This window comes from Silene latifolia, chromosome 8, assembly GCF_048544455.1.
Source record: "Silene latifolia isolate original U9 population chromosome 8, ASM4854445v1, whole genome shotgun sequence".
NCBI lineage: Eukaryota > Viridiplantae > Streptophyta > Magnoliopsida > Caryophyllales > Caryophyllaceae > Silene > Silene latifolia.
This window is the reverse complement of record NC_133533.1, coordinates 7,774,289-7,801,943: the sequence shown is the minus strand read 5'-3', so window position 1 is coordinate 7,801,943 and position 27,655 is coordinate 7,774,289. Positions and strand designations below refer to the sequence as shown.

Below are 27,655 nucleotides of genomic sequence, written 5' to 3'. Positions count from 1 at the left end.
TTGGTTTCTGGATTTAATATATAGTATTGATATATTACATTTATGCGTTAAATCAAATCAAAAGAATTATGCAATTTTATATATTATGGAATCTAAATTGAATTATTTAAAACTTACTTATATTATATTTTTGTATGTTAAATAATTAACATCTCTATACATCTAATAAACTATAAAGTTTAATAAAATTGTAAAAATTTTAAATTTAATATATAATTTTATGATGATAATAATTAATACCATAAGTATGCATGTTTATACTAATTAATTATTTTATTTTAAGGAAATTGACCATCTTCTAATCTTCTATAAATATTTAGGAAAATTATCAAGCATCTTCTTTCTTTTAGTCTCATTGAAATTGACCATCTTAATTAATTATTTTAGTTTAAGAAAATTGACCATCTTAATTAATTATTTTATTTTAAGAAAATTGACCATCTTAATTAATTATTTTATTTTAAAGAAATTGACCATGTTTTAGTCTCTTACAAATGTTTAGGAAAACTACCAAACTTCTATCTAATTTAATTTTAAACCAAACTGTATAATATTTGCATTGAGATCTCTTAATCGAGTCCATCACACGGTGCTAGTGATTTAAACTATATAGTATAATTAATTTGTATAACTTTATTTAATTACATCGAAATTCCTTGGTTTCTGGATTTAATATATAGTTGATGAGATTACTCTTAACTGAAGTATGTTACAATTGACTTCGTATAGTAAGTTGACATGGTTACTAGGGAAATATTCGGAAGTTGATACATATACATGAGGTGTATGGAAATTTTCATACACGACCAATTAGAGTGTGACACGTGGCAATTGTGACTTAACCTTAGGTAGTTAGTTTAGTAATTTTACATGTGTAGTTGAGTTGGTACTTAATCTAGTTAATTAGATTAAGGAAGTGTCAAAACTCCAAAAAATTGTTGATAAGTCTCAATCCCATGTGCACTTGGTTAAGATATACTTACTAATAATACCATTGTTACACATCCATCCCTTGTTAAATTTGTAGATCTTTTGTTTTATGTATGTGTAAAATCTGAGTTAAAATAATATTTACCTATATATAATAACTATAACGATGAAATATATACTTTTAGTTTATATTCAATGTAAGGTATTTGCTGAGTTAGTTAAATGTACTTGAAAAGAAAATTGAACAAAATATTTTATTTACTTATGGTAATTGTTATCTGTACCTATAGTTACATTTAAATGATTTAATGTATCTCCAATATACATAACGCCGTTTTTTAACGATTGTTTAGATCAAAAAAATATTTTTTTAAAAATAAAAAAATATTTTAAATTAATATTTTAATCATATTCAATGTTCACATTAATTATATTGACATAATCTGTTGATAAATTTTGCATCTCATCGTAATTTTAAGATATAGCATAAAAAAATACATTATAAATCGTAAATGTATGTGTTAAAAAAGTCTAACTCAATTATACTTTGTCAAAAATAAAATTGAAATGGTAAATAGTGGTAGCTCGGGCGGGGGCGAACAACAAACCTAGATAAATGTAAACTACATTCTACATATACAGATAATAGTTACTATAAGTAAATAAAATATTTTGTTCAATTTTTTTTAGTACATTTAAATATTTAATTAACTCAACAAATACATTACATTGAGTAGAAACTAAAAGTATATAGTTCGATACAGTTATAGTTATTATGGGTAAATATTATTTTAACTCGGATTTTATACATACATATAGCAAAAGATCTACAAATTTAACAAAGAGATGGATGTGTTACAATGGTAATAGCAAGAGGATGAGCATCATAACGTCATGGGTTTGAGACTCTTCAACAACATTTTTGAGTTTTGATATGATAATTTAATTAGAGTAACTTAACAAGTTAACCACACATCTAAAATTACTAACCTAACTCGACATTAACTAATAGATATTTGTTTGCCACGTGTCGCGATGTCATTGGTTGTGTATGAGTTTTTCATACACCTCGTGTGTATGTGTAGCCTTTTTGGAAATATTCCATACAACCATAATCAAGAATGTTCTTAATATAATGTATTACTCTTATAATATAACATATATTTATATATATATATATATATATATATATATATATATATATATATATATATACTCCCTCCTATTCCGAATAAGTGTCCCATTTGGACAATGGCACGAAAATTAAGGAATATAGTTAAAATAATGAAAATTATTGTATAGAGGTAAGAATATATGAGTTAAATAATGAAAAGTATTGAATATGAAGTGTTATGGGTGGTTGAGGTGGTAAATAAAGAAAAGAGCTAAGGGTAGGAAAGTAAAAAACCATGTCCAAATATGGCAAATGGGACAGTTATGTGAATAGACGGAAATGGCAAATGGGACAGTTATTTAGAATAGGAGGGAGTATATATATATATATATTTGGTAAAGCAAATCAAAATATCATATTTAATACTCAAATTTGATACAATCCAAAGGTAACAATTTACTTTTTGGAGGTCAACTTTAAAAACTTTGACCGTCAATATGGTAAAAACTATTAAACTTCGCATATTGATACGGGCATATCTGGATTTGTTATGAGAAAGTCTTACATTTTTTCAAATTTTGAACTTACAAATTTTGAAAAGTTCAATAAAAAATAAATTACTTACTCCTACAACATACGGGCATGAAATCTAGTTGGTTAAAAACGAGAGGTTAAGTGATAAATTGATAATAAAAAAAAAAAAAAAAAAAAACTAATTAAAGTGATAAATTGTTTTTTTTTACAAAGTGATAAATTGTTAAAATTGAAGTGGATCTCAAATAATAAATTGGTTAAAAAAACAATTTCAATCAATTTGCGCAGAAAGAAAAAAACAATAGGATTCAAATATTTTCCTTTAATTTTTTCTATCAAATATGCAGGAGTGAACCCACCTTGTAGTAAAGCGTGGCGGTCATTACCCCAAATATAAGAAAATCAATATTTATAAGATGGTTTTTGCTACTCCAAATATAGTAAATGTTATCTCATAAAATTTTCAATAAATAGCTTGCGGTTTAATGGTTAATGTTTTGATTTTTCACCTATAGATCGGGGTTCGAATCTCCTTATACACATATTCCCTTCCTTTTTCCTCTCAAAAATTTATAGGCTATTTTTGTTTTTTTCTAACCCAAACATTATTGAATGCTTCAAAAGTACAATAATTTGATCGCCGTACAATTACAATAATTTCAATAGCCGGTACAATAATTTCGATCGTATACAATTACAATAATTTCGATTGCAGTACAATAATTTCGATTACGGGACAATATAATTTCGATTGCAGTACAATAATTTCGATCACGGGACAATAACTTCATGTATGTGTGTTACTATAGCCTCTATAAATACAGAGACAAGTAATGGAGTCATAGCACAAGCAAATCATACAATCCTCTCATTTCTAAAATTTAATATTTTAATATACAAAACCTTGATTTCTAGAATGTCCGCCTTTTTCCCAATCAACAACTTGAAACCAGCTGCTTGTTTTCATTATAAATGGAGGCCTTGTCCCACTCAGGTATGGTTACAGATATACATAGTGTCTCATTTAATGATAAGATTATAGAGGGGACAATTGTATAAAATGAATTGTATTATTGAATTGTGATCTTACATCAATATAAGGCGAGTTATTTATAATACCTCTCAAGTTAATGAAACCTTAACCCTAATGTAGCCAATTGTAATGGTAGCCGATCCTAGTATATGCACAATCTCCTAATACCCTCCTGCAATCGTAAAGACAGTACATAATACGAACTTTACGATTGTAGAAATACAAAGAAAAATATTTCGTCATTTCATTAAAGATCTCCATCTCCGCAAGATTGGTAAACGAGTATAAGACTCGCTTGAAAATGCATCCTTGTCGATTTAACCGTTCCTTGATTCATCACCATAAGATGACAAAGCCTGGATGCTTTTGGAACATATAACAATGCTCCTAGTCCACCGTTTCTTTCACTGATTTCTCTCTCTCTCTGTTTTTTTTTAGAACAAAATTAAAATTAAACTAATCTAATAATTATTAGATCAGAAAATCTCGCCAGTGGGCATCGCCTTATATCTTGCCCACCGGCAAGAAAGCGGAAACGAATTTTTAGAGTCCTCGAGGAAGAGGCTGTGATATTATGATAAGATTATAGAGAGGGGAGAATTGCATAGAAGGAATTGTATTATTGAATTGTGACCTTACATCGATATATGGCGAGGTATTTATAATACTTTTCAACTTAATGAAACCTTAACCTTAATGTGGCCAACCCTAATGGTAGCCGGCCCTAGTATAGGCTCAATCTCCTAATGAGTAGCAAAGTAATAAATGAAAACGGTTTTCTATTACACAATGTTTTGCATATATTCGATTTAATTTAATAATCTAACAGGCCACCTGTCTAGTAGGACAGAGTACGGATCGGGTATCCGATTCAAAGTGCTAGTTCGGATCAGATATCCATATTAGAAATCCTAAAGTTAGATATCCATATCCAAACCAAATGTTTCGGATATCCAAAATAATCGGATGGCATGTGGATATTCATCGTATATCCATATTTTTGAATCTACTTTAAAATTAAGTTTGAAGACGATTCTATTCATAATCTTACATGATGATATTCTTTAGTATTCTTACTCTAATGTTCTCGACATAAAATTGAAGTACCACTTAGATATTTATCTAATATTTTAAACATTAATTAAGTTGTTGTATCAAATAAAAATTTATTTTCTCGCAATTATACTAGAAAATTATAGTTTCGTATCGGATCGGATATCCAAATGTTTTAATTCTAATACCCATATCCAAACCAAAACCAGAGATTTCGGATCAGATATCCAAACGAAACTTAACTTTCGGATCGAATATCCAAAAATTCTGATCAGATTCGGAACGGATATAGGATCGGTTTGAATAATCGGATTTTTTGCTCAGCCCCCTCTCTCTCCAAATGATAATACATGTTAATTTCTTTTCCGAGAGACTACTTTACTTTTTAACACTATTAATTAAGCTGAAACTTGAACTAATAATTTATTGGTGTTATATAGGGGGTACCAGATGAAGGTGAAGCTTCATGCCCGGTGTAAATGCATCGTGCATCTTTACTAATTGGCCTTTATGGTACCAGTTATAATTTATGAATGTGATGTTATGTTTTTGTTTTAAATCAATTTCTTTTATGGTTTAGTTTCAGACTTTGAGTTAATTACATGATGTAAGTGTTCGATATATATATATCGACCGCATGCATAGTGATATCCATTGTGTGTTTATGTTGTAATAAAATATAAAGGTCAATGTTTTTTATTTACATTATATTCGGAAAAAAGTTAATCATAACTAACTCTTTTAACTAAATTGTGATAGCTCTTAGTAACTAGTGATAACTAACATTCAATTAACCTTCACTTTTCTACGTCCTTTTAACTTTCTTTTTTCTGTCGCTAATAAACAAGTACTCTCTATTTGTAAATATGACCACTAGGATATACAGAGTATAATTTTTTATGGCAATTGGCAAATAATATATTCCGTAATTAAAAAGTTGTTGTTAAATCCCTAATTTTAAAAATAAACCTTTTTTTCATTAAAAAAACACTAGTTAAATCGATTAAAAGACGAAATTAAAAAGTTGTTGCTAAAACTGAAATATTACACGTAATATGCGCGTATGACGATTGATTATTGTCGAACGAATTGGTTAGGTATACCTTTCTTTACTGCTGTCAAAAAAAAAAAAACCTGTTGTATAGGAGAAATATTATCTACCTTATCTTTTCCACCTTTTTTTCTACCTCCTGCTCTTACAACCGATTAAAGTATTGTTTATTTTGCATCATCCACTTGCCTTTTAACCGCACACGATATATACTAAACTAATCGATTGTGAGAGGATAAAGAGAGAACGTGGGAGAGAAGGTTGGAGAGAGAAGGTACATAGCAACCCTCATAAGAGCATTGTGCAACCATGACAAATCTAACCGAACTTATATGTATTTTTTTCGAGCTTTTATAATTTTTGATTTATATTTCAATTTTTTGATGACAAAATTAAAATCTAATTGAACTTATATACTCCCTCCGTCCCGGTCAATTGTTGTCCTTTGGTTTTGGCACAAAGACCAAGGAAGGAGGAGATGACCAATAACTAAATGACAAGTGGAACAAATTGAATGAGTATGATCAAATTACTCATCAAGTTCATTCTTAAAATAGAAAAGACAACAAATGACTGAGACACCCTAAAATGGAAAAGGACAACAAATGACCGGGACAGAGGGAGTATACTATTTCTGTGTTTCATTATAATTTTTTTAAAACCAATATTTTTATAATAAAACTCATATTCTTACAAATAAAACTCGTAGTATATAAGTTTAAGTGCAAATAATTCTTTATAAAGTTTAAATTTTTTTTCTATAACTGATAGATTTTAACGTCAAAAATTAAAGGTAGAGACAATTTCATTTTCAAATCCAAGGCAAAATTCATGTTTTTTAATTAATTTAGTTGCTTATTTCAAGGGAAAAAAGCCTTGAAATAAGTTGGTCTTACTGAAATCAATGAGGAAACTAATGAATGAATGATCCACAAGGGAGCAAATGCCATGCAACCATGCATGAAAGTACATGGTTTTGTTGTAAATAACTCATATATTAGTATTAAATGAATAAAAATTTTATAAAAATGAACCGTCTCACGTATGAAATCGTCTTATTCTAGAATTTGTGCTTTATCAAATACTCTATCTCCGCTTCATTTAAGCATATAAATAGCATCCAAAGGACGACATTATATCAACCAACATACAGCAACATACATATATACTCGTTATTACATATTCATACAATCCGGCCATTATTTTAACAAGTTATCATCACAATGGCTCTCTTTCACTCACAGTCTACCTTGAAGCTTGCCTATATTTGGTTTATTGATGAACCCAGCCAGGTGACATTCTGTAGATAATAATAAATACTTGTCTTTATAGTTTAATATAATAATTATAGCATTTGTTTATGTATACTTATGGTTTGTTGATACACAAACAGGTTAACATTGATGAGGTCAATGTTTCAACTCCGGTGTAGGTCAGTAGGTGTAGAGTGCATCCGTGCTGCTTCTTTCTAGTTGGCCATTAGATGTAGTGTCTTTTGAAGTTGTGTTTCTCGTTTAACACAATTTCATGTGTTTGTTTGTTTATCATAGGCATTGAGATAAATTGTGTACCTAGGTGTGTGAGATATTTCACCCTTGTATTCATTGTCTCATTGTCATATCTTTTAGTACTTTTTTGTTGTATGATAAAAATAATGGCCAATATATTTTAAATTTTAACAATCATTTATTTAGTTTTGTTATTCCTATTATTTTAGTAGCTTGGTGATGTAGTTGAATATTCTCTCTATCTCGGTTAATTTACATGTTTTGTTTTTTTAGTAAAAGATAAATTCATGACAAGTTTATCGACAACCTAAGGGTTTTACTAGACTTGATAAGATTGACCCGACTTAAATGACCGACACATGTCAAATACAGTACCTAAACTAAGAGCCCGAGAGATGAGGTGGATTCCTTTTTTTTTTTTAAATAAAACCACAAGGGTTATATTAAATTAAAATACCATTCTCCAAAGCCTAGGGATGATAATGAGACGAGATAACTCGCGAGCAACTCGAGCCCGGCACGGGCTCGGCTCTAGAGCTTAACGAGTCAAGCCGAGCAAACGTTGACTCGGCTCGAATTTATATGATTATATAAGATATCACTCCTATTTTGTAAAAATATTTTGCCCACAATAGCAGAAGCAGATTCATAATAGCGGATAACATTAGCAGAATACTGCTACCAGATTTTCGTAGCAGGTTTGACTATCAAATTATATTAGTAGAATTAAGAAAGGGTGTTTGGTAATTAGCAGACTATAGGATAATTAGAATGATTTCATAAATAAACTGAATATGCTAATACAATATGCTGCTATTAACAGCATAGTCAAAAATAGTAGATTTCGACCAATATGCTATCAGAATACGTCGTTTACCAAATCAAACACATGAAAATAGTAGATTGATAAGTCAACCTATTAATCCACACTACTATCCTACAACCAGTTGTATAGTAGCATTTTACAACCGCCTCAAAGTTGTTGATCTCATATACAAAGTTGTTGAGCTATCTTACAAGTTATTGAGCTATTTTACGAAGTTATTGAGCTTAATAATTATTTTGTTAAGCTCAATAACTTTGTATCATAGCTCGATAACTTTGTTAGTAGAGCTCGATACTTTATAACAAATCTCAACTACATTGAATAAGTTGTATATACAACAAATTGTATAATATATTAACTGTATTGGACGGAATCTACTAAACAGGGGCCCAAAAACTATTTAGTTAAGATATCTTTTGTAATACACTACTACAAAATAAGCCAAAGAAACCGGTTAAAAATAGCCTTAGAAACCGGTTTATAACCGGTCTCTAGCTCATAGGTGTCTTAGCCTAAGAGACCGGTTATTTTAAACGGTTTCTTTGATTATTTTAAAGAGACCAGTTGTGTGCAAAAACCGATCTCTTTGATTATTTCAAAGAAACCGGTTGTGTGCATAAACCAGTTTCTTTGATTATTTCAAAGAGACCAGTTATTGGCCAAAACCAGTTTCTTTGATCTTATCTTTGAAACCAGTTATGTAATATAACCGGTCTCTTAAGTTTTTCTTTAAAATAAAAAATAAATAAAAAAACATTCAATAAATTAAGACCAGGATAATTTTAATCAAAAAATAAAATTAGATTACATCATCCCCATAAAGTCATAAACATATAAAAATCAGCAAGTCTTATAACTTTCTGGAATATCATACAAATTCATATGAATTGATATACATTTATTAAAGAGAATATATCTAACAAAATAACAAGTCTATGATTTAACTTTGTCGTCAGATCTAAATTTTACCCAACTGGCCAACTTGGAGTCTTCAAACGAGTCGTCGCTGGCCTCAATGTTGTACGGAGAAAAAAACAAGCAGTTCTGGGATTCATCAAAGGAATCGTTGCTGGCTTGGCATCGATGCTCTAAGTGTTGTACGATGAAAAAAACCAAGTACTATGTTAATACTAGATGAAGTCAACTTGTGAGCATAGTTCCACCAACAAGTTGAGAATTGTTTCCATGTAACATATAGTGAACATACAGACGTTGCTTTTTTTACTTCTGAAAGAAAAATGATGTAAAGCACCTTAAGTATAGAAGCTCGCCCATTCCGTATGCCAAGAACACTATCAAGAGCTTCTTATCCACTTTTACTTCCACACTGACAAAACAACAGACAAAGCAGACCGCACAAAGAAATTCCCATGTTACATAAAAATAACAAATAAATTATTTCGAAGATGTGAGTGGTGACAGTAACACCAACCTGGTTAAGTTGTTTAGATCAATGCCACCAAGCGTTAGATTCACTTCACGTTCTGAGGAGCAGCAATCTGAAAAGTGAAAAGGTTAGCATTATACCATAACGACTATTTTACTGCCTCTACAACAATCTATTTCTAGCATCTAACCAGCTTGCTAGTATAACATATAAGAGTGTGACTTTGTCCCTATATTGTTAGAATCATTGGCACACAATTGTTAAATTTTTGAGCTCTAGGACCAAAGACCAAAACATGAAGGGAGGCTATACCGTGCAACACGTGAAGATGTATTTACACTAGAAGAGCACCCTCACAGGATCACTTCTAAAGAAGACTAGGATTTAATAGTTGGAATAAACCATACTTTCTTACACGATGTCCAGTCAGTTCCTGGATTTAAACAGATCTAAACAATAAATGACGATGACAATATAAATAAACTCTGATATGGCTGATCATTTTCATGCTCAAACATTTTTAAACTCATAGTCATGCTTAAACTAATGGTTATACTTTCTTTCACAAAATAAAGATGGGGATTTAATATACACTCAATAATCGTTTTTAAATAATGAGATGTCTATTGCACTGCTTGCATACCCAATATGTTCACTGGCATCAACCTGATAGGCAAGAGTAAATAACAGTCACAAATTCAGTGCCGATACAACAAATGGTCACTACTTACAAGTGCGTTCTGCAATGATGCCATTCTGAAATCTCCTAAGCTCGGCTTCCCTTCCCTAACTTTCATCTGTCAGCCTAAATTACGAAACAATAGTAAGCTTAGAGCACCAAAAACAAAGAGCGCTGGGCTACACATTTGAAATCACGTGAAACTAACTTTACTTTATGCTCTGAAATTGGTAAAATTGAGTTTCAATAGCCATTGGTAGTCTAGGTGACTTAAAGTAACAAGACAGCAAGAGCAAGGAAGGACACAGGAGTAAGAACAAGGACTAGTATACAAGTGCATGACTAACGAGGGAGGGAGATGGCATAAGGTCCATTGTACTGTATACTGTAGGGAGGTTGTTCCCTCGCTAAGTCAGAGAAAAGACGCTAGGCATTAGATTAAAAGAGGAATGCATTCACTATGTAAGACACTAGCTATGAAACCGGTGAACTACCATCAGTCATATATAAATGTGAAGAAATGATGAATTCACAAGTTTATGTCTATCTGCATTGCAATTAATTAATTACTAACCAATCAATGCTTTCAACATTCATCTAATGAAACAACCTGATAACCTAATACGTTGAATGGAGGAAACACAACTTACAAACAATATAATGAGGAATGGTGGGAGTACTGGACTATATATGGAGGATGTTAGTATATTGCAGGTTCAGACTTGTAAATACACTCTGTGTGTTGTTATCAGACTATGCTGATTTTGATACTGTAATTATTATGTTCATTTCAATAATCTGTAATTTTAAATTTGGAAGATTTGTGGCAGTAAGAGTGCAAGAAAAGCGACCACGCAAATTCCTGGACACAGGCTAAATGATATATAATAGAAGGCAATCAACAGGCTGCCAAATACCATATGTCGCTGCTCTATGCCTCTCTATAGATCGATTAGAATTCTCGACACATTCTACATACTCCTCACTGAACGAAGCACACATCGGCCATGAGAAACTGTAAAAACACTCACATCAACAATGAACAAGTAGCGCACATGGCCAAGGTAGTAGTCATCATTCAGTCGCGGAATGGTACGAGTATTACCTAATCAGCAATGCTTACTAATTTGATATGTCCATCTAATTCTCAACACACCCCATAAATGACCAAATTTATGGAGCTGTTATAAATTTGGAATTAAACAGACTTTAAGAGTAATTGACAAAATTGGAATTACGCCTAAATATAGATCTATTTCGCCCAACTCTAATTAAATTAAACAACTACTAAAGATTTCGATGAACTAATTAAAATCGAATAAATTAATACCTAGGAATGGCGATGGACGGGCTGAAGATCTCATCGGTGTTGTTGGAAGAACAATGGCTCGGAAGTGGAGTCGTGGTGATGAGGGACATCGGAACTGGCGACCTCGCGGTGGTGGTGGGTGGTTGAGCGAGGGAATGGAGAAAATCCAGTGTGAGCATTTTTTATTTTATTAAGACGGTTCATGTGTTGGAGAAACCCCTCCAATTTTATCAAAAGATAAGACACCGGTTTGATTGTAAACTGGTTTCATAATTAGTATTCAAAACCGGTTTTTTCTTAAAACCGGTTTCTTATATTAAAGAAACTAGTTAGAAAATTCACCGGTCTCTTATATATGGTCTCTTTGGGCATTTTTGTAGTAGTGATAAGTGATTGAAAACTTGAATAGAAACTTGTTTCATTACTTTATAAAAGGCTATTCTTTTTTTTTTTTTTTATAAAACCATAACGAGTTAACGACACATTGCTTAGATAAATGCCAATATAAGTATCCCAATTTTATTTTATTTACGGAAATTTTTCATGGTACCCCTCAATTTTGGCAGATTTCTCATGGTATCCCTATTTTTAAGAATCTGCACATGGTGTTGGGATATGTGTCCTCAACAATAGTGCGATCACATGATTTAAATATCATTATTAAATCTCATTTTAAGAATACATGTGGGATGTAATATTTTACAGTCAACTGATCCACACATATCGGTAATGATTGGCTGACTAGAGTTTGACATTACTGTCGTGCGACGGTGGTGATCAGTTGATCCCCTTAGGTCATACCTATAGGGAAATACTCTTAATTGATTATTTAATTAATCGTATACCGATACGAGTTAATTAAATTGCTTAAAATTGACGGATGATTTTGTGAGTATAATTTACGTATCTTATTGTAAATATGATTAAATGAGACACGGTCTAAGTAATCGAATTGTTTTATTACTTAGATGAAATCATTGTTTACAGAAACAATTGAAACGGAATGAATAAATTCTTATAAATACAGAATGTTGTAATTTATAATTTGGAAACATTTTGGTACGAGTAATTACGAATTACTAGTCGATTTTGTAAATGACATATTTTATGAGTATGTTGATTTTTAATAAGTTAAAAATACATTACATTGTGACATGTCATGTAACATGTTACATGTGACAAATTGACAAATGACAAAATAAAATGGACCATCCATTTTATAATGAAAGTGCCGAAATTATGGAAGGAGTTAGTGGAGAAATTGTGTTAATTGTTTAAGTGGAAAACACAATGATGAAAGCTAACAAGTAGCCATGCAAACCTAAGCTTTTAAGAAGAGCAAAAATAAAAAGCATTGGGCATACTACCCAAGGCCTTTTTTCAGCCAACCATATGAGAAAAGAAAAGAGAGTTTTTCTTTTCAACATTCATTCATCATTTTGGATACAAAAAATTTTCTAGAGTAAGAAAATTAGAAACTCTCTACAATTTGTAAAATTCTAGAGAAATAAAATCTCACAAAATACCACCTCTTGACCGAAATTTTCAAGAGCCAAAATACAATTTATTTTGTGTCAATTTTATAGTAAAACTAATATTATTACTAGATCTAAATAATATTGGTTATTATGAGTTTCCTTGGGTATATGCTTTTGGGAGAGGTTCTAATTTGAACCTTGTTCATCCAATATTTGGAAGCTCAAGAACAAGTGAGTAGGTGAACTCACTTGTGCCCATAAATCCGAAAATCACAATGTAAGATGATGGTTTCTTCTTTATATTGTTTATTAGTTTGCATGCATAAGATCCACCATTTAATTTTATGACAAATTAAAATATAACATATATGAGTATGTTAAGTATATAGATCTACTTTTCCTTCAATTGGTATCAAGAGCCATGGTTGTTTGCATGCAAATCGGTTAAAAGTTTTTCCGAGTTATAAAAATAACATATAAAACTTGAATAATTTGTGTTATTATGAGATATCACGAAATAAATTTATGCATGTTAAATTTCTGGTCCTAAAATGTTTTTAGGATATTTTGGTTAATTTACGGATTTTTATTGTTCATATTTTACAATAATGGCATTTAAATATGATTTTATGAGTAAAAATGTCATTTTCGGTCTAAAATTAGCTATACTTCGAATTTTCCAATGATTTTTGGATATGTTGTCACATATATTATTTTGAGATGACCTGTAAATTTTCATAATTTTTGGACTTTTTATGCTCGAAAAATGGATTTTTCATTATTAAATTCGGATTTAGGTGAAAAATAGGTTAATATGAGATAAATTTCGAATCTGGTCATAGAAATTTAGTATGATGTCACATGAAATTTTACAAGATGTGTGTAAAATAATGGGCTATAGTGAAGTCTTTTTGCATGATTTATGGATTTTTGAAGAAAAATAGCATGAATAGTGACTTTATTAGTGCAATATTAATAAAACATACTCTATGACTAAAGAAAAACATCATATGTTGCATTTTATTATATTTTTCAGATCTAAAATTGAAAATTTGATGAATATAATTTTTCTCATGTTTTTATGATTATTTTGTTAAAAACCGATAAACTGCAACATTGTTTTTCCGGAAAAATTCGAAATTTTTTAACCTAAGTTTTTGAACATTATGAGTGTCATGGTATTTTTTCCAGAATGTTCATGTTTTTAAATTTTGAATTTTGAATTTATTTGAAATTTTTGTGATTTATTTGAAGTTTATAGCTTATTTTTATAATTTTAAGTCCTTTAATGAACAAATTTTATAAATATGAGTTAATTATGGTCAAATAATTAGTGAAGACTAAATTTTGAGTCCTAAGAGATTAGGGTAATTAACTTATGCATAAATATGAATTTATGTAATTTTTGTGATTGTAAAATGTTGAAATCACGCAAATCCGTAAAAACCGAGTAATATACGATATTGGCTAATTAAAGGCGATTTAGCATAAAATTGGGCATGTTCATACATATTATAATGCTGCATTTTCTTTATGATTGTCATAATTTTATTTATGTAATTTTGAATTATGTAATTTTTACTTAGTATGGCCTTAGTTTTTAATTGGTATTACCCGAAATGTATAGGAATATCGATTCGGTTGTAATTTTATTGTGATCTCGTATCACCGTTTTGTAATTTAATAGATTTATTTTATTTTAGTTACAAATGTATAATAGGAAATTATGTAATTTGCTATGTAATTTAATTTATCTCGGAGTTCCCAAAGACGGATTTCTTCAAGATGGCGATACATAAAGACGGTGTTACCTCGAGATGCGTGCCACAACCGAAGTTCAAGGGACCAATGGAGTTGGTTTCCGAATATGTAATAGTTAAATAGTTTTTCTATTTTAGGAAGGCCATACTAGGATTTTTTTTTATGTTTGCATTTTATTTATATGTCACATGCATCGCTAAATCGCCATAACTAAAACATGCATCTTCTTTCATCGAGTTTATCGACCGTGTCAATTATAATTATCGTAGTTCACCGCTTTAGTTCACTTAAAACGTGATAGATAATAAATTGACATGACCTCTCGCTAAAATAAACAATTGAGACTTAGCCTTACCAAATAGTAGAAACCATGAAAACCTATTTCACGAGGGAGTGCACTCGGCCACACCGGGGTACAAACCTTGTTACATAGGGGAAGTGGGTGATAAATGTCTATCCACCGAATTCATGTTGATAAGGGATGAATCGGCCACACCGTGCCCAAGTTGATGTGGATTTGGATCATAGACACATTTATTCGAAATTTGGGTTGAACTCAACAAAAGTTTTTGATAAGGGATGTATCGGCCACACCGTGCCCTTGTCGGATGTGTTTTGGGCTAAAGATAAATGTTAATGTAATTTTATCGACCAAGAGTTCTAAAAGTAGAATCGATTAAAGAGTTAATCCACCGAGTTATATTGATAAGGGATGTATCGGCCACACCGTGCCCAAGTTAATATGAATTTGGATCTTGGAATCATTTATCATAGTTGGGTAGAGGTCACTATGTAAATGCTATACTTTTTTACAAGTATTAATATAACGATGAATGTTTTGTTTTCATTATTCCGTTATCATATTGTTCTATTTCTTTACCACAATTCATATACGATATCATTTCGATTTTTGACACAAATCTCCATTTAAAACATCGTAACTAAAGACAAATATGAATTTGTTTCTAAAACCTCAAATGAACCATTGCTGAGGATCTCTTGTAAAGAGTATAGATTAAAGTTATTCATTATCAAACAGGTTTTTTATTCTTGACTAATACATCTACTTACAATGAATTGTTTCTAATTTTGGTAACTAGATTTATTGGAAATCAAAATTGACCAAAATAACGCAACCACTTCAATGAAAGTTTTAAGACTAAAACGAACAAATGAAGAGTAATCTTCATGAATTCAATTTTGCTTCTCAAAGCAAAGACTCATTGAAATGAGTGTGAGCATTCTCTTAAACCGTTAAGATGAGAACGAGGTTCAAGAAGTAAAGATTATAATGGAATTGATACAAGGTAATGTTGAAAGTAAAGTTGTTGAGAATAGCGATACTAAACCTATCAATCTCGACCGATAAAGTTTCCATTGTCTTAAATGTTGGACACAAGAAAGGAAACTACCCCAAATTATTGAAGAATCAACAAGTTAGTTGTAGGACATCTAATTGGACCTTCTTCTTTAAATGTTTATTTGATTGACATAAAATTTTGCTAGTACTACTTCGTCAATATTGGAAACCGGTGGTGGTTTTCATCATTATGTTTGATACATAGGATGATTAGAATATGACGATTAGCAACAATGAAGTCGAGAGATAGAGTCATTGTGTACTAAATCTAGTTTTTGGGTTTGGAGTTGTACTTAATTGTGACTATTAAGTACATAAACTCTAAATGAGAATATAAACTTGTTAAGATACAAAAGAGGTTTCACTTTTGTGACCCTATACACCTCGAATTGATGTATGGCTAGCCCATTATCAAGGTGATTATATTTTAAACCAAACTAGAATGATATATCATAAAGATGATGCAAGACTCAAATTGGTAACCCAAGATCAAACCTTAGATTTTGGAATGATAAACGCAAAGAGTTATCGAGTACTCTTGAAACCATTAGATTGTTAATGGTATATGCGTATCTTGTATTCAAAGCAAGATGTCTCGTGCCTTTTGGTTGAAAAGGAGATCGAGGTTGTAAATCATCGATCCAAAATAGGTTGATCATTATCTTTTACCAACGATTTAAGTTGACACTAATATGTTCACTTAATAAGGTAAATAGAGAAATCCTTGAAGAATTTCAAAGAGTTCAAGGAATCACGATTTAGTCGTGATGGGATTATCAAAGTGAAGACTTTGATATAAGCCAAATGAATTGTGATATAGTATCACAAATTAATCTCTCTTAACACGCATTATGGGATAATGTATGATTGGATAAGAATTCAAACGCTATTCGATAAGGTTTGGACTTCGATCAAGTTACTTTGAGTTACTTGATCCTTTTGGAGATTTTATCATTTTGTCTAGATTATTTTTCCACTAAATCGAATCATAAGAGATATGAAATGGTAAGGGTTGCCGAAATAGTTTGTAAGTTTTCACAAGAAACAAATGCTCATTTTTCCTTTTTCAATTATCACGAGTACGACGGGTTTGCGGCTCGTGAAGCTGTCTTTCTAAAATACAAGTTTATTTCTAGAAGACAGAGTGGGAGAAATTATTCAAGAGCCACAAAGAATGCCACAGAGAATGTTATGTCGCAAGAAACTGGTCTTTCTTGACTACATGAGACGTTTTGTGTAAGACATTGTTTCTTCAAAACCTAGGAGGTTAAATTCGTCACTTGTTAAAAATGATGAATTCATGCTACTTTTAAGAAAGTAAAGAGCTTATAACTTACAAAAGAAATTGTTTGATTCAAGTTGATTACTTCTACAAAGTAATGAACATATGACTTACATAAGAGTGTTTAAGTCACAACTCAATACAAGGCTTAGAGCCATGAAAATCCGAAACAAAAGGGCTTGATTAGTGACAAAGGGTTTTGCACTAATAAAGAGAGATTTCAAAGCAAGATTGGTTGCAAAGGGTTTTGCACTAATTGAAATGCTTAAGTCTATTTGGATCTTCTTAGGGATTGTGTTTCATTATGAGAATACGCATACAGCATGTGAATCTAAAACCCACTTCTTCAAAAGAAGGAATGTATTCAATACATGTCATGAGTTTTATAGATTCTTGCAATCCTAAGATAATGTGCAACTTAAGAGATGGTCTTAAGTAGGACATCAATGAGTTAGAATCAATGTTTTGATCATGTTATAAAACTTTTCTCGATAAGTCGAGAAGTTGTGTTTATACATGGAGTTTAGTGGGAGTTACGGAAATTTTTATTAGTCTTATGTGTATGACATATTGATCATTGCGAGTGATTTAAGACTTTTGGAGTATTATAATACATCTTGAATATCCGGTTTTATGAAGATAAATCCACATAATATTAGCGTCAATAAGAAGTCTTATGTTGATAAGATTCATGACTAGTTCAATTAAATTGAACATATTTGATTGATTTCATTTGCTTCCGCTGCCGGATCAATTAAATGAGTAATGATGTATAACACTTCATATACTTTGAGTATGATGAATTATTTTCAAAATCGAATTTAAGTAATCTTTACCAAGTAAGCCATAAAGATTACCCTTAAGTGCTTGCAGAAGCATTAAAGCTATGATGCAAAGTGTTTATGATGCAATTTTGTGTAAGGGTGTTACACAAGTGACAATTGACAATTGAGATTGCGCATGGTTTCCGACAAAACCATAATCAAAACACATTAGGATGGTTAAGATACCATTGTGGCAATGTTAAATAAGAAGTAGATTTTCTAGAATCGTTCTAGGCAATAAAGAACAATGAGAGATATTTATAACGGAAATTGAGTACACTTGCAATCATGAGATGTGCAAGAAGGATGAGTCCCGCACACTGTGAAAACAGTGGTAGCTATTCTAAGGCTAGAGGGCCTATGTCTTGATTGGATCTCGACACGTACTCAGAAAGTTTTGTAATGCAAATGTATACATTACAAAGGAAAACGAGTATGTAGTAAGGTTGAGTAAGGTACAAGAAATTGATAAAACCTACTAACCAAAGCCTTCTCAAAGGCTAAACATGATGAGTCATGTCATTTCAATTGAATTGAAATGAACAACTACGTACAAGATCAAATTAGATTATAGAACATGAAATAGTAATCAGGCATTGACTATTCATATGTGATAATCGCATTTGTCGTTCGAGTTTTACTTTAAAACTCTTTTATTATACTTTGTTACATCCAAACGGGTTGTAGAGACAACGTTGAACCCCGTTAAAGTGAACCCGGATTAACATAGTATTAGCCCATAGTCAGTTGTATGAGGTGACGTCTCGAAGTGACTAGAGTGTGATGCGATTGATGGCAAGTTCAAGTGCCATAGAGTCATGTGGGATGACTAGTCAATCACATAGGCAGACTGTTAGGAACATTTTGTCGGGCCTTATGACCGCTTATAGAGTTCTGGCAATTTATATAGCCTGGTCGTGGCGAGAGCTGCTATAGTATTCTAATGAGTCGATTCTTTTGACTAAAGACTGTTCGCCTAAGATGGCACAGTTTCAGATTAACTTTGATTTGTGTTACTACGACCTTCGTAAATGGGGTCAAATGGGCATATTTTGGGTTATGATAGCTGTGGCTAGTCGAAGGGAATAAGTGCGATAGGAATTGTCCACCCCCTTGTCAGAGTTAAAACAATATCTCAGGGCCACTCGAGGAGTAATGAACTGGAAATGCGTGGCCATGCTCGGAAGGTATCTATGATAGATAAATCCGGTCAATCAGTTATTCTCCAGATCGAGGAAACCACTCTCGATATGATCACTTGCAAGTACGACCCGAAAGACACCTTGCATTGAGTGGGAGATAGTAATAGGACAAGAGAATTGGTGACGCACACTTGTCGAGGACAAGTGGGAGATTGTTGGGAAATGTGTCCTCAACAATAGTGCGATCACATGATTTAAATATCATTATTAAATCTCATTTTAAGAATACATGTGGGATGTAATATTTTACAGTCAACTGATCCACACATATCGGTAACGATTGGCTGACTAGAGTTTGACATTACTGTCGTGCGACGGTGGTGATCAGTTGATCCCCTTAGGTCATACCTATAGGGAAATACTCTTAATTGATTATTTAATTAATCGTATACCGATACGAGTTAATTAAATTGCTTAAAATTGACGGATGATTTTGTGAGTATAATTTACGTATCTTATTGTAAATATGATTAAATGAGACACGGTCTAAGTAATCGAATTGTTTTATTACTTAGATGAAATCATTGTTTACAGAAACAATTGAAACGGAATGAATAAATTCTTATAAATACAGAATGTTGTAATTTATAATTTGGAAACATTTTGGTACGAGTAATTATGAATTACTAGTCGATTTTGTAAATGACATATTTTATGAGTATGTTGATTTTTAATAAGTTAAAAATACATTACATTGTGACATGTCATGTAACATGTTACATGTGACAAATTGACAAATGACAAAATAAAATGGACCATCCATTTTATAATGAAAGTGCCGAAATTATGGAAGGAGTTAGTGGAGAAATTGTGTTAATTGTTTAAGTGGAAAACACAATGATGAAAGCTAACAAGTAGCCATGCAAACCTAAGCTTTTGAGAAGAGCAAAAATAAAAAACATTGGGCATACTACCCAAGGCCCTTTTTCAGCCAACCATATGAGAAAAGAAAAGAGAGTTTTTCTTTTCAACATTCATTCATCATTTTGGATACAAAAAATTTTCTAGAGTAAGAAAATTAGAAACTCTCTACAATTTGTAAAATTCTAGAGAAATAAAATCTCACAAAATACCACCTTTTGACCGAAATTTTCAAGAGCCAAAATACAATTTATTTTGTGTCAATTTTATAGTAAAACTAATATTATTACTAGATCTAAATAATATTGGTTATTATGAGTTTCCTTGGGTATATGCTTTTGGGAGAGGTTCTAATTTGAACCTTGTTCATCCAATATTTGGAAGCTCAAGAACAAGTGAGTAGGTGAACTCACTTGTGCCCATAAATCCGAAAATCACAATGTTAGATGATGGTTTCTTCTTTATATTATTTATTAGTTTGCATGCATAAGATCCACCATTTAATTTTATGACAAATTAAAATATAACATATATGAGTATGTTAAGTATATAGATCTACTTTTCTTTCACATGGTACCATTGAGGTTCAATTTTTGTACTTGTGGTACCCCTTAGTGTAACGGTCGTTAACGGAACGTTAACTTTTGATGATGTAGCAATAATTATTAAATTAGAAATTAATAAAAAATATGAAATAAAAATAATAGTTTGAACATTTCCTATGATACCCCTGTACTTTATACATTTTTCCTCACATATCCCTAAGATGTAAGATGTAACAATTTTCCCATGGTACCTTGAAACTTGAGTTTAATTATATAGTTTTTCCCACTACATTCCTAATAAGGTCATTTTGCTATGATTTAGTGTGTCATCTCGATTTACTCTTACTCAACATCAATAGTCATTTCGATTTGCTCTTACTCAACATCAACATTTACAAAATCAGTGCTACTTTTATGTTCAAATATAAGAGTTTGAACAAAATCTTCATCTTTGCCTTCACGTCATCGTTAACTTTATTTCTCAAATCTTCTTTTAATTTACATAGCCATGTTGGACATTTACCAAGCTTTTTCTACTGAAATACAAAGCCAAGTAAGCCAGGATTTATTTTCAATATAATCTATTCTTAAATCCATACTCTTGTTAATTTTTTGGGTAGTTAGTTGTAATGACAAAACACGATGCTTCTTTTGTTGTAAGAAAAATATATGGGGAAAATGTATAAAGTACAGGGGTACCATGGGAAACACTCAAACTTTTAATTTTATTTCATATTTTTCATTAATTTTTAATTTAATAATTATTGCCACGCCATCAAAAGATAATGTTCCGTTAGCGCCGTCACATTAAGGGGTACCATTGGGCAAAAAAATGGAATCTCAAGGGTAACATGGGCGGATTCTTAAAAGTAAGGGTACCATAAAAAATCTGACAAAATTAAAGGGTACTATAGAAAATTTCCCTTTTTTTTATTACAGTATAATTATATCCCAATTTATCTCATACTCTTTTTGACATTTATGTCATGTACTCATGTTGGTTAACTATAGGTCCATAAGACACAAAAATCGCAAATTCTTATTTTAGATGGGCTATTTCCCGTCTGAAATAAGACGGACTAAATGTAGCAATTTTACGATAAAATGCTACCATCATTTTCAGGGTAAAAAAATGACAAATTTATTTATAACATTTGTCATTAAATGGTTACATTCTATTTAAAAAAATGGTAACATTTTATCCTTCTTATTTCAGACTGTTGGAAATATGCGTATCTTAATAGCGGAATAGGTACGATGATCGACGTGTCGATTTCTGCCCACGAATCCGAAACCGAGACCGAAACCAATACTGGTGGCTACTACGTCACCGGGTATATTCATACCCCAAGTTCCAAAGCTCCAATGTGATGGAGAGCTTAACTGTGTTGTAGTATATCGTTGTTGTGTGTTATCATTGTGTATTGATTCACATAGAATCAATCCAATTTATAATGCTATAAAAGAGCAGTTACGAAGAGAGGAATTAAGAGAATAATGCACATTAAGACTGACTTAATGACTCGTTTATCTCACCTTTAATTTCAGTCATTATCACAAAGATAATGTAACAGTCACAACTAATGGGTCGTTTAATACATGAATTTCAATACTCCCACTCGGCCACACATCTAAGTCAGAAGCTCTCACTTGGCCACACAACCAAGCTCATCGAAAACGCAACTTAATAAGAACTACCAACCACGTCTCATACAGGAAAATGGGACGTGTGACCAATATGTAACAAGTAACGTTATATTAAGCCTCCATCAAATTAACATAACACTTTCACAATAACGATTCCCCAAATCATTCAAACAACACCGCAGCATACACTGTCCCTTTATGTTATGACATGTCACGTAGTTATATACATAATATAACTGTTGGCCGAGCTTAACATGGTGTAGTTTAATTGGCCATTCCTTAGACACTAATAGAAATCCATCTCAACTCGACTGCTTTCCTAACATGACCCGTTGAACCAACAACTTTAATTATGATTCTCTGAAATCACGCTAAAGTAACATCTAATCTCAATTTCATCTCACGGTTCCAAGTCAAAGGGCTTCGTACCAAAATAGGACACACAAGTTCAAAAGGGCTCACACAGCAACAGATTAGGGAATCATCTGTCACTCCTTACGGTCGAGAAAACACACATAGTATAAAAATGTGTCACAACATAGCTCCCACTACGATGGGCATATCACGCTTCTATGTCGTGCGAATCTAAGTCTAAATACTACACAAGTGACATTATATAATGCTAATATGTTTAGTTAAACTTATAAAATGTATGGATATGTTTCATATAAAGTTGATCAGGAGTCATATTAATTTGTTTTATATGATTTTAGTTCTATACCCGATAGGCCGATATTTTATGAATGTGTTTCATACTCCGCGTATATATTTGAGCTTGAACCATATAAATTTATTTTATGTGGGTGATAATATCTTTCGTGATATTAATTATATTTTATGAATATGTTTCATAAAACTTATTTTACGTGTAAATGATAAATATATAAGTTTGATAAAATTAACGGGATAGCGGGAATAGTCAAATAAACAACAGTAACCGAAGAAGTAGTAAAGGTAATAGTATTAATAGGGGTACGTCGTGGACGTAATAATATAAACGACGGGAAAATAAATGCGTGTTTCATATAATTTGTTGATAAATTTGAATCTTATCATAATTTCAAGATATATCATAGAGAAATATATTATAAATCGTAAATATATACGTTAAAAAATACAAACGCAATTATATTTCATAAAAAAATAATTTTTAAATGGTAAATAGAGGTAACCCGGTGGGACCGGACACCAAACCTAGTTAAATGTAAACTAAAGGTACAGATGATAATTATCATAAGTAAATAAAATATTTTGTTCAATTTTTTTCAAGAATACTTAACTAATTCAGTAAATGCGTGCATATGCGTGCATTACATTAAACATAAGCTTGAAGTATATATTTAATAATTATTTTTTTTTGGTGAAAATGTGAGTATTGCTATATATTTCAAAGGACAATTCCAGATTACATCAGGACTACACGACTGTCTAAACTAGGACCAAAGAAATGCTATTAACATAAAAATAATCCCGTTCCTTTCAGGCAATCTTGATGTCCTCCTCTACGATCATTAAATTTGCGGATTTGTTGTTGCACTACCATCTTCATTCGTTCTGCCACTAGCATAGGCCGGACAATGCTGAGCTGAGTTCGAGCAAGGTTGCGTTGGTGCCAAACTGTGTACTTGTAGCAAGACATTACCAATGTAAGAGCCTTCCATTTCACGCTGCTATTTGAGACATTCAGTAGCTCACTATCAGTGGGAAAGGGACGCTCAATCCACTCTTCAACATATTTCGAACTTTGGTGAATTTACATTCGGCGACAGATGCTCACTAGTTTCAGTCTCTTCTGCGCAAAGGATACACAGATCATCTTCACAGCATCCATACGAGTACAGTTTAGCTTTAGTATTCAGTCCTCCCTGCATTATTAGCCAGGAATTGAACGAATGCTTGGGCATATTCCATTCATTCCAAACCATTTTTGTCCATTGTTGATTAGGAACTGGTCCCATAAGCCATTCATATCCATGGCTAATTGTGTAACCTTTTTGATGAGGAGCCCACTGATTATCAATGAACCCTTGCTTAATCTGGTCCTTCACCTTACAAATAGTCTTCCAGGTCCAGGTAGAGTCACTTGCAGGTATAAAGTCATGCCAGCTTGTCCCCTTGAGATACACACTGTCAATCCACTTAATCCATAGCCTGTCTGCCTTCACATAAATCCAGTTCACTAGTTTTCCAACCGCAGCAATGTTCCAGGTGCTTGCTTTTTTAATTCCTAGTCCCCCTGCATCTTTTGACATGGTAACTCTATCCCATCCTACTAAGGGCACTCGATGAAATTCAGTTGAGCTATCCCATAAGAAATTCCTACAAATTGCCTCTACTCTCCTAATTGCAGCTTTAGGAATGACAAACATTCTTTTGCCAAAGATAATTGTACAAAGTATTAAGTCGAGTTGATGAGTACAACCCTACCAAAGCATAAGAGAGCTTTTTGCTCCAATGCTTCGATCCGTGTCACCATTTTCTCCACCAAACTGCTGCATTCTTTCTTTGAAACTTTCCCTGGTTGGATTGGCACCCCTAAATATCTAAATGGCATTTTCCCCTCATGGAAACCAGTTACTGAAAGAATATCAGTCTGCAAGTCCATATTGACTCCATTAAAAAAAATTTCTGACTTTGCATTGTTCATCTGTAACCCTGATGCATTAGAAAAGGAGGTGAAAGCTTTTACAAGGAGGAGAATGGAAGGGGCATCTCCCTTGCAAAACACTAGGAGATCATCTGCAAACATGAGGTGGGTTAAACGAATTCCTTTGCACTGGGGGTGATAATGAAACGGCCATCTGGCTGTGGCATAGGCAATGAGTCTTGACAAATAATCCATACAGATAGTAAAAATAAGGGGAGAAACTGGATCACCCTGTCTGAGTCCCCTCATTCCTTTGAAATACCCAAAGTTGCTTCCATTCAAGACTAAGGTATATGAGGTGGTTGTAATGCACTTCATCAGGAGTTCAATAAATTTGTTTGGAAATTTCAGTCCCACTAACAGTTGTGCCACAAAATCCCATTCAACCGTGTCTTGAATAAATATATTTAATAATTATTATAAGTAAATATTATTTTAACTCGGCTTTTAACATACAAATAACAAAGGAGATACATATTTGGTAAATAGATGGATGCGTCACAATGGTAATAGCAAGTGTATGTGCACCAAGAGGTCATGAGTTCGAGCCTCATAAACAACATTTTCGATCTAAATATAGTTAGTTAGATTAACTTAACAAGTTAACCACATATCTAAAATTATTAACTTAACCCTACACTAACCAATAGATGTTGACTCTAATTTGCCACGTGTCGTGATGTTATTGGTCGTGTATGACTTTGTCCATACACCCCGTGTATGTGCAAAATTATTAACTTAACCCTACACTAATCAATAGATGTTGACTCTAATTTGCCACGTGTCGTGATGTCATTGATCGTGTATGACTTTGTTCATACACCTCGTGTATGTGTAGCCTTTTTGTGTTGCTAGTATGTATTTATGCATGTAAGAAGGAAATGGAGGGATCTTACTTAACTTGGTAAGAAAAATAGATTGTTACCGTCAGAGCAATAACTTTAGTAGTTCTTAGCATTGGGTTCTTACCAAGAACTTTATTTTAAAAGTTTTTCTATTGCATTTAAAAGTTGGTTCTTATTTTTAAGAACCAAATTTTAAAATAAGAACCAGTTTATAAATATTGAAAAATGTATAACCAATAAATATATCTTTGTAAAATGTGTGAAACCATTTATCATTATTCATTTTATAATTTTTCTTCAATCTATAAGAACTTTATATAAAGTTTTTCTATTGTGAACAAAAATTCTTAGAATTTGGGGTTGGTGTATTATGACACGAGTTGTGAATAATTTATATAAAGCTCGACTATTGCTATTGCTCTTGGTGGAGAACAATGAAAAATAAGAGGAATTTATACAAGTACTATTATTAGTATTATACAACCCGTTGTATAAGAGCGTTGTCCAACCACGACAAATCTAACCGAGCTTATGTGTATTTTTTCGAACTTCTATAATTTTTTATTTATATTTCAATTTTTTTATGTCAAAATTAAAATTTAATTGAACTTATATATACTATTCACGTGTTTCATTATAATTTTTTAATTTTTTTTTATACTAAAGCTCAGATTCTTTCAAATAAAGCTCATAATGTACAAGGTTAAGCTCAAACAATTCATTATAAAGCTCGAATTCATTTTTATACAATAAATACAACTTGTAGATTTTAATGTCAAAAATTAATGGTAGAGTCGGATTCATTTTTAATTCCAAGACAAAATTCATGTTTTTTTAATTAATTTAGTTGCTTATTTCAAGGGAAAAAGCCTTGAAATAAGTTGATCTTTTTGAAAATTTACTTAAATCAATGAGGAAACTGATGAATGAATGATCCACGGGGGAGCAAATGCCATGCAAGTTGCAACCATGCATGAAAAGTACATGGTTTTGTTGTAAATAACTCATATGTTGGTAATAAATTAACAAAGTTTTTTTTATAAAAATGAACCATCTCACGTATAAAATCGTCTTATTCTAAAATTTGTACTTTATCAAGTACTCCATCTCCGCTTCATTTTATACTTATAAATAGCACCCAAAGTACGACATTATCTCAACCAACAACATACATACATGCTCGTTATCACATATTCATACAATCCGACCATTATTTTAACAAGTTATCGTCACAATGGCTCTCTCTCACTCACAGTCTACCTTGAAGCTTGCCTATTTGTGGTTTATCGTTGATGATCAACCCAGCCAGGTGAAATTATATGTAGATAATAATAAATACTTGTCTTTATAGTTTAATAATTATAGCATTTGTTTACGTATACTTATGTTTTGTTGATGTACACGCAGGTTAACATTGACGAGGTCAATATTTCAACTCCGGTGTAGAGTGAATCTGTGCTGCTTCTTTTTAGTTGGCCATTAAATATAATGTCGTTTTTAAGTTCCTTCGTTTGAAGTTGTGTTTCTCGTTTAACACAATTTCATGTGTTTGTTTGTTTATCCTAGGCATCGAGTTAAATTGTGTACCTAGGTGTGTGAGATATTTCACCCTTGTATTCATCAACTCATTGTCATATCTTTTACTTGTTTGTCGTGTGTAATAAAATTAATGGCCAACGTATTTTAAATTTTAACTACCGCTTCTTTAATTTTAACTATCGCTTCTTTAGAATATAAAATAGATCGTAGATTCTTAATTTGCATTGCACGTGTTCTTAG

General features: G+C 31.8%; 2 long non-coding RNA genes across 7 annotated transcripts; one reads left to right on the top strand and one right to left on the bottom strand.

The window, feature by feature from the left end:
• The first annotated feature begins 3,392 nt into the window (after positions 1 to 3,392).
• On the top strand, positions 3,393 to 27,300 carry LOC141596234 (uncharacterized). Of its 3 annotated transcripts, none has more exons than XR_012522416.1 (3): positions 3,393 to 3,572; positions 5,105 to 7,007; positions 27,284 to 27,300. It is a non-coding gene; the product is annotated as an uncharacterized LOC141596234 (long non-coding RNA). The 3 variants fall into 3 exon arrangements; XR_012522415.1 differs by lacking the exon at positions 27,284 to 27,300 and adding an exon at positions 7,109 to 7,408; XR_012522417.1 differs by lacking the exon at positions 27,284 to 27,300 and adding an exon at positions 7,109 to 7,408 and having other exon boundaries at positions 3,407 to 3,572; positions 5,105 to 5,177.
• Positions 8,797 to 11,746, bottom strand: LOC141596235 (uncharacterized). Of its 4 annotated transcripts, XR_012522421.1 has the most exons (6): positions 11,446 to 11,746; positions 10,168 to 10,241; positions 9,749 to 9,869; positions 9,482 to 9,548; positions 9,302 to 9,376; positions 8,797 to 9,137 (listed from the first exon to the last, which is right to left on the bottom strand). It is a non-coding gene; the product is annotated as an uncharacterized LOC141596235 (long non-coding RNA). The 4 variants fall into 4 exon arrangements; XR_012522419.1 differs by having other exon boundaries at positions 8,797 to 9,376; XR_012522420.1 differs by lacking the exon at positions 9,749 to 9,869 and having other exon boundaries at positions 11,446 to 11,731.
• Positions 27,301 to 27,655: the final 355 nt, after the last annotated feature.